Below are 9,512 nucleotides of genomic sequence, written 5' to 3'. Positions count from 1 at the left end.
ACGTGGCATCCCTCCACTACCAGTGTGCTTTACATTTCCTAAACCGATAAATAAATTCACACTACTGTTACATGGATGGCAAAAGTGGCAGACGGGCGGGGAGAAGGCGGGGGAAGAGGCAAAGCGGGAGGGGGGTCAAGTTGCCGCACCATGGGCCTCTGGGTTGTACTTGCCCCTTGGGCTAAAAGTTGCCAGTCAGGCCCTGCTCACAACCCTTCCTACCCCCGATTAAAAACTAAACGATTCATACTGAGTTCCTGCACCATTGACATAATGTTACTACTAAAATGTTACTAGTAGTTATATTGACTACTTGATGTTTTTTTTATAGACTTTACTGATCGACTGTCTCTTTCTAATGCAAAATCTTTTCTTATTGTATACCTTACTTGTTATGTTACCAAGCCTGACACTGAATGTAAACGTGTGACTACTTATTACCGCAACCAAAACTAATAAAACCATTTTGAACGGAAAATGCTGTACTGGGACCTTAACCCCTTCGTGACTGACGACGTACAGTGTACGTCGCCAGCATCAGGGCTGTTTAAACAGACTCCCGGCGGCTATTGGCTTGTAAGCCCCCCTATGTGATAGCAGTCAAAGTAAAGTAAAAATAAAAAAAGTGTTTTAAATTAAAATAAAATAAATCTAATAATAATAAAAAAAAATGTAAAAGTCCCCCGCCCCCGTGAGCGCGCATGTCGCCACGTAAACACGCGTCGGGTGCGCCTACGTATGAAAACGACGAACGCGCTACACATGTTGGGTATCGCCGCGCACGCCGGAGTGAGAGCAATAATTCTAGGGCCAGTATTTTGGGGTATCTCTAAATTGATGACCTGTGGGGGCTTTTAAAGCGTCTTCTATTGACTTTTTGGGGTACTGCAGTTTTTCGCTGTTTCACGGGCGCATGCAATTTGTAACCTGGGCATGTTGGGTATCGTTTACTCGTTGTATATTTCATTAAAAAATTGGTATTTTGTTGTGTTTTGGGGCATTTCATTAAATTTTTCACTAAATGTTGGGGTTTAATAAGGAGTTGTGCTAATATTGCGCAACATAAAAATTTGCACTACCACAATTTTATTCTATAGGGTCTTGGCATTCAGAAAATATATAATGTTTGGGGGTTTTAAGTCATTTTCAGGCCTAAAATGTGGAATATAACATAGGTGCAAAAAAATGAAAAAAAGGCCTCAGTCATGAAGGGGTTAAAGGAGATGTGCATAAACAAATGCCAGCAAACCTCAATAAACTGAAGCAATGCTGTAAAGAAGAGTGGGCAAAATTTCTCCACAAGTCATACAGAAAATGATTACTTCAAATTATTGCTGCTAAAGGTGGTTCTACACGCTATTGAATCATAAGGTGCACTTGGTTTTTCACAGAGGGCTTCTCCATTTTGGTTTTATGTTTGTAAAATAAATAATGACACGGTGTGATATGTCATGTGTTGTTGTCCATCTGAGGTTGTATTTGCCTAATTGTAATACCTGCTGCTGAGGGCCAGATGATTTGTATTATGTCCTGATACTTAAAACCATAGAATTCAAAGAGGGTGTACTTTATTTTCAAACAACTGTATATATTCTGGTATCCATTAACTTTATCCAAAACTAACTTTAAAAAAAATAATATACAAAAAAAAAATGCAAGTTACCAGCTTCATTCAGTTCATGATGTGCTTATTTATCTGTAATATAAATATAATTTTGTTCGAAATAACTCATTTTTAAAACCTTTGTTCAACTTTCTAATAACAATGGACAACAAAGATTTCACTTTTTTATACACTTGGGTGTATCTCATAGATTTCGGGCTGCTAATTATGAAAATAAAGTGTAATTTAATCCATCACATACCATTTTTTCTAAATCTATTATTTTTTTATTTTCCTGTAGCATTTTAGGTTTACTAATTTTCATCTGCATGATATGATGCTTTGTGTAGCTCGTACATGTCCATTCATGCATACAGGGCTGGTTGCATAACTTTTGTAAAACTTTCACAAGTTGGGATTGCTTAGGCTTAGTGTATGCTGCTTTAAGGGCTCAAGGCATCTACCCATGTAACAACTAGGCCTAACCCAGTTGCAGACTTACTGTTGTTGTAATACAGTTGGTGACATCAGAAATGTTTCACCAATGTCAAAACAGTTGTAACTAGGGATGCACCGATACCGGTATTTTGGTACCAAGTACGAGTACCGATAATTTTTTTCCGGTACTCGCCGATACCAATTACCGAGTAACGGAAGTCCCATTCAGGAAGCCAGGTGGCGCGTAATGACTCGCCACCTGGCTTCCTGATTAGCCGGGAAGCCTGTAAATTCTCGCCACCCGGCTTCCCGATTAACAAGAAAGTCCCCTCTTACCTTGGTATGTCCATCCTGTCACCCCCGGGGCCTCTCCAGCGAGAACGCGGCCTTCCTCCAATACCCAGCCGGAGCCGCCTGGCCGGCCAATCAGGATTCGCCGGGAAGCTGGTTTCATGCTCCCTCATCATCTCATGACGAGGGAGCATGGAGCCGGCCTCCCGGCCAATGACGAGCCGGCAGGCCTGGAGCATGGAGCCGGCCTCTCGGCCAATCAGAAAGCAGGGCATTGCGTCATTACATGGCGCCCGGCTTCCTGATTGGCCGGCCAGACGGCTCCGGCTGGGTATCGGAGGAAGGCCGCGTTCTCGCTGGAGAGGTCCCGGGGGTGACAGGCTGGACAAAAGACTCTTTACCGTTACAATTAGGATGATATCCTAATGTTCCAATTTCAGCTGTTTACATTCATGATCCTCCAAAAATACTGGCCACCTCGTTTTTTCCTGTGTTGACCAATTTTTGCATATGCATGTATAAGGCCCAGCGGTATGAAAGTGAGTGTGTAAGATAGTCATTGACAAACGTTTGTTATGTTTTAATGTTTATATAAGAAGATTTCAGTATTGGTGTTGTTCCGATTTTTATATAGAAGATTATTAAATGAAAAACTTTTGTTACTTGAATATCTGTCACAGCCTTTTAGGTAACAACCTTTTTCAGTGATTTCCTATCACTGAACTCCTTTTTTTCTATGTACTAATATGCTACAAGACCGAGTAGACGGAACCTTACGCATAGTGTAAACACAAGTGAACATATACGGTTTTATATCTCCGGAATACCACTGCTCTTTTTCTCTGACAGGCTGTCTCATGTCTCCCGTTTCTCTGATAAGGATAAGAAATCAATTTAAATCAACCTTAGCTCACGAGGACGAAGGCGCATGGAGCCAGCTTCCTGATTGGCCAGCTTCCCGACCAATCAAGAAGCCTGGCAGCGCGTCATTACACGCTGCCCGGCATCCTGATTGGCCGTGAAGTCGGCTTCATGCTCTCTCATCACAAGTGACGAGAGAGCATGGAGCCGCTTCCCGGCCAATCGGGAAACCGGGCAGCATGTAATGACGCGCTGTCCGGCTTCCTGATACCGGAAGTACTCATGCTAGGCATCGGAGCATTTGGGCGAGTACGAGTACTCTCCCAAATACTCTGAATAGGCACCGATATCGATACTAGTATCGGTGCATCCCTAGTTGGGACACATTTGTGGCAAGTATACACTTAAGTCTCAAAGATACACCATGACTGGAGTTGTTAAGAAAGCATATGAACTCCACTTTGATTGTAAGATTGGTGATCAGCACAAGGCATGGGCTCCTCACATTGGTTGTACAAGATGAGCTGCCGATCCAAGATGTGCCGTCCGTCCGTTTTTTTACTACGGGCGGACGGCAAGAGGTTAAAGGAATCAGAAGTCATTGCCATTTGCTTTCCTGATTATATGGCGAGAACAGAAGGATCATGTAACGGACTGTTACTTCTGTCTGACTCATGTCTCCCGTTTCTCTGCTAAGGATAAGAAATCAATTGAGCACCCCAATCTGCCTTCAGCCATGAGACCAGTGACACATTATGGCACTCTGCCAGTACCAGAGCCACCAGATAAATAGAGCTTTGACAAAACAGATGAAGATGCTGCAATGCACCAACCAGGTATAGACAGTGACAATGATCCGGATTTGAATCATGTATGTCAGGCAAGGCTTCTCTTATAACATGGAATTAAAAGACCTAGTCAAAGGCTTTGGTTTGTCAAAATCAAAAGCAGAACTACTGGGTTCAAGATTGCAAGGATAGTATTTACTATTACCAGGTACAAAATGTCTGTCTTTAAAAGTCGCCAAGATCATTTAAAAAGTTTCTGTGCACAGGTAGACATCCTTGTTTTCTGTACTGACATTGACGGTTTATTCACAGCTTTGGGTTGCGAGCATGACGCACTAGAATAGTGTCCCTTTTTTTATTCATCAATACTAAAGTGACACTAAACTCAAGAGTTAAATCTTAAAAATGCATTTAAGTACCTTAACTCTTAACAAAAATTTAGCTTTTTGTGTATCACTCAGCTGTAGATCCTCAAATTATCTATTTGTGCTGTCATTGTCCTTTCTTCTGGAGGGTGGCTACTTTTGTTCTCCATGGTCCCTGTGTTGTAAAGTAGACCCTGCTCCAAGCTTGCTCCTGTGATGGACTACAATCTCAGGTTTAGTTTACTAATTTGTATGGAGATTGTAGTCTACAACCAGGGCCGCTGCAAGGAGTTTTGCCTACACAGGCGAAGGTGCATTTTATTTTTCATTTCGGTTTTGAAATTTCCTTTTTGGTGCACCTCTAATTTTGTTTTCTTTTTTGTAAAATTTTTTATCACTTTTATTTTTTTAATTTTAATGTTTTTACTTTTTTTAATTTTTAATTTATCTGATTATCTTTTACTTTTTTATAATTTTTTATCTTTTTTTTATGTGTTATACTTTTTTTCTTATTATTTGTTACTTTTTTATTTTTTAATCTTAAATTTTTTACTTTTTATCATTTTTATTATTATTTTTTACTTATTTTTTCATAATTTTCATTTATTTTATGTTTTATCAATTTTTTTTAATTAATTTTTTTTCCTCTTCACTTTATTGCTATCACACAGGAGCTAACAATCCCCTGTGTGATAGCATATGGAGGTGACAGGATCTTTTTATTGAACCTGTCACCTCCAATACAGGAGTTCTAGCACAGCACTGTACTAGAACTCCTGTGACCGCTGAGAGGAAGGGCTGCGAGTGCAGCTCCCCCTCACTGTCTCCTGGGATGCTCCCTGGCGGCAAGAAGAGAAAGGTAGCTGGCAGGAGGGGGAAGGGGGTTGTGGGGATTGCAGGCGAGAACTTCCGGACAGGGGAGGGCGCGGGGCACCAGACGCCTCACTTCATCAAAAGGATCCCTGCCGCTGCTCTGCTCGGTTCTTCATATCGGTGCTGAGAGGCGGCTCTGACCACACCTCTCTGCGCTCCCTCTCTCTCCTCCTGGCCGCTCTGAAGCTGCAGCTGGCTCTGTCTACAACATACACAGGGACAATGGGGTACAATAGAAACCACCCTCCAGTAGGAAGGACAGTGTCAGCACCAATTCAGAGATGATTTGAGGATGTACAGCTGAGTAATGCACAGTGGGGTGGATTTATCAAAACTGGAGCAGACAAAATCTGGAGCAGTTGCCTATGGCAACCTATCAGCTTCTCTCTTCAGTTTGTTCAGTTAAGCTTTGAAAATGAAAGGTGGATAATGATTGGTTGCCATGCACAGCTGCTCCAGATTTTGTCTGCCTCAGTTTTGATAAAAATTCCCCTTAGTGTAGTTAATGGAGGTCAAATCGACGATCATTTTCAACCATTTTCAAGTTCTGCCTTCACCTCCCTCTCTATCCCTCTCCTCTTCTGAAACCCACTGTATTCGCCTATTCTCTCCAATTTCGCCGAGGATTGCTGTTATATACCGGCCACCTGGACCGGCATCTCGCTTTCTTGATGACTTCTCTGCCTGGCTACCCTACTTTCTCTCCTCAGAAATACCCACTATCTTTCTTGGTGACTTTAACATTGCTAATAACATTAACAACCCGGCTTTCACTCAATTCTTCTTCTTTTGATCTAACACAATGGTCAGACACTCCTACTCACTCTGATGGTAACATACTAGATCTTGTTTTCTCTCACCTATTATAGGTGAGAAACACCCCTTTCTCGCTCTCTGACTACAACCTTGTCAGTTTCACACTCACCCTGTCCCCAACCCTGAATCCCCCTCCAGGGCACACTGTGACCCGGAGACCCGGAGAAACCTTTGCCACCTAGACCCTTCTCTTCTCTGCTACTGAATACCTCTATGACAAAATCTCACCCCTGTCCTGCCCTGACTATTTATGTTTACAACAGCTCACTTTCATCCTCTCTAGACAAGGTGGATCAGGAATGGAAAACATAGGCAAAGGAACAGTTGGTCTAGAGCAGGGGCGCCCACAGTTTTACAACTGGAGATCTACTTTTCAAATGACGAGCTCAATGAGATCTACCAATGAAAAAAGCGGTTGAGGGAGCCGCTGTCACAACAGCATGTGCGGTGAGAAGAGAGAGAGCTGCCGGCTTTCAGATCCAGACCGAGCGGCTCTCTCCCTCTCCTCATTGCTCGGCCATGCTGCTGTGATAGCGGCTCCCTCCTCTGCCCCCCTGCTGTCGGCTGCAGCGCTTCCTTCACTTCTCCTGGGATCCCCACTGCATACAGATGCGGAGGGCAGCGGGGATCCAGAGGAGAAGCCCCACGGCGGACAGGACATCGTGATCTACCAGTGATCGCTTTGCGATCGACTGATGGATCGCGATCGACCTAATGGGCACCCCTGGTCTAGAGCATTGAACTATGGATTGATTTGTGGGGGGGCGCCACTGGAAAACTTGCCCCCGGGCGCTTAATTTTTTGCACAAATAGAGCTGTCTTTTGGGGCTATTTGATTGCCGCTGTTTTTTTTTACATTTATTAAATTTTTCTATATAAATGAAAAAGACCAAAAATTGTGGGGAACAAAAATATATTTTCTACTTTTTGTTATACGAAATATCAAATAAAATCAAATTTCTTCCAAAGGTTAGGCCAAAAATTTTCTGCTAAATGTTTTTGGTAAAAAAAATCCCAATAAGTGTATACTAAGCGGTTTGTGAGAATTGGTACCAATCATAAGTCTTTTTAAAACATGGTTTTTATCCATATGGTGTCAAACAGCAAAATCGGTATTGCTCAGGGTAAAAGATTGGTTTAGGAATGATATGGCCGGTAAACTTTTTCAAACCTTGGTGTATCTGCTAGATAAAGTTTTATAATTTGAGGAAGCTGAACCCCCCCACTGGAAAAAACATTATCTACAGCAGACACCTAAAACCCTTATACCCTCTCTCCCAAAGAAGATGTTCAATAAACTGTTTACTTAGCATTCTATTACTGAAGTGGACATCAATTTATGGGCAACAGAAGTGGGTGGTTAGTGCTAATGGAAAGGGGCGCCATCAGGGGGGTACGGCCGATACTCCTGTAAGGGGCCCGGGCAGCCTTGTCACTAAGCCCAGCGTCCGGGGGGGTCACTCAGCCCAGCGTCCGGGCCCAGAGTGCAGGGGATCACTAAGCCCAGATGGCAGGGGGTCACTAAGCACAGAGTGAAGGGGTCACTAAGCGCAGAGGGTCACTAAGCGCAGAGTGCAGGGGGTCACTAAGCGCTGAGTGAAGGGGTCACTAAGCGCAGAGGGTCACTAAGCGCAGAGTGCAGGGGGTCACTAAGCCCAGAGTGTAGGGGGTCATCTAAGCCCAGCGGCTGGGAGGTCACTAAGCGCAGAACGCAGGGGGTCAATAAGCGCAGAGTGCAGGGGTCACTAAGCCCAGAGTGTAGGGGTTCACTAAGCCCAGAGTGAAGGGGTCACTAAGTCCAGAGTGCAGGGGGTCACTAAGCCCAGATTGCAGGGAGTCACTAAGCCCAGAATGCAGGGGGTCACTTAGCCCAGAGTGCAGGGGGTCACTAAGCGCAGAGTGCAGGGGGTCACTAAGCGCAGAGTGCAGGGGGTCACTAAGGGTTAGTTCACACCATAAGCATTACGTTCCGGTTTGATTCTCGCCGGAACGCATTGCCCGCATTGTGGCCGGCTCACTCATTTGCCGGGCTGGAGGGGGTGTGATATTCCCAAGAATTTCACCTCTGTCAGTCCATGGCAAATCGTTGGTGAATGAAGATATCCTTGAGGAAGCACGGTGAAAGTGTACTGGTGGCCGTCCCACACAAAGGCAAACTGGCCTTGACACTCCGGGTCTATTGGAATTGAAAAGAAAGCATTAGCCAAATCTATCACAGCATGATATTTTCCTGCCTCTGAATGTACCGCGTTCAGTCTGGATTGACTGACCTTGAAGTACATCAATACCAGGGTATCCACATAAAGCGTATCTGGTAAGGGCGGTGAAGGCTGTGGTCAGAGGTCATGCAAAATGGACCCCTGTCTACATTCCTCCACCAGAGAAGCCAATCTGTCTTAAGCAGTACAGGCTGCCAGGAGGCCACAAAGAAATTGGGGAGACTATTCAAGAACTGTTGAGAGTAGGGATCCTTAGACCTGCTGTAAGTCCTTTCTCAGCTCCGGTGTTTCCAGTAAAGAAACCGGATGGGACTTATCGAATGACTGTGGATTACAGAGGTCTAAACAGAGTGGCACCTCCATTGAAATCAGCTGTACCTGATATGATCGCCATCACAGAGAAAATTGCCAAAGAGGCAGGAAAATATCATGCTGTGATATGCAACACAGACGGGCCATTGAAGTGAATGGCACTGTAGCCATGCCCTCCGGCCGCAACGCGATTGCCCGCACAGGTTCGCAAGCCACACCATGCCTGCACCCAAACACACTGCAGTCACAATGTGCCTTGCAATCCCGTGTAGGCGATCGCATTGCCCGGCAAAAAAGTGAGTCGGTCGCAATGCGGGCAGTGCGTTCTGGCCTGAATCGGACCGGAACACACTGCTTATGGTGTGAACTAACCCTAAGCCCTGCGTCCAGTAGACATGTGCAATTCAATTCAGAAAAATTTGTTTTTCGGACGAAATTTGTTAGCGGAAGTCTGTATGCATTTTCGTTTGTGGACGAATTTTCATTGCAGCAAAGTGACAATTAAAAATATGAAACGAACGATACGAACATGAAACGGAAATGAACATTCGTACAGACTATCGCTAACGAATTTCCTCCGAATCCTGAAAAACGAAATAACGCAAAATCCGAATCAAGCCAAAATGAAACTAAACTAATGTTTTGCCGGTGCACATGTCTAGTATTCAGCGCGTCACTTATCTGTGAGTCCGGCGGGTAATGTGATTGTGGGGGGACATTAGAGTGTCAGCTTCTCTGTGCAGAGACAAATGTGACTGTGAGGTAACATTAGAGTGCCAGCTCTTCTGTGCAGAGACGGATGTGACTGTGGGGGAGGGGGACATTAGAGTGTAAGCTCCTGTGTACAGAGACTGATGTGACTGTGGGGGAGGGGACATTACAGTGTAAGCTCCTATGTACAGAGACCGTTGTGACTGGGGGGGGGGGGACTAAGCGAGTAAGCCCA

Source organism: Nanorana parkeri, unplaced genomic scaffold, assembly GCF_000935625.1.
Source record: "Nanorana parkeri isolate BGI_ZX_2015 unplaced genomic scaffold, ASM93562v1 scaffold1650, whole genome shotgun sequence".
In the NCBI taxonomy this organism is placed as follows: Eukaryota; Metazoa; Chordata; class Amphibia; order Anura; family Dicroglossidae; genus Nanorana; species Nanorana parkeri.
This window is presented reverse-complemented; position numbering follows the sequence as displayed.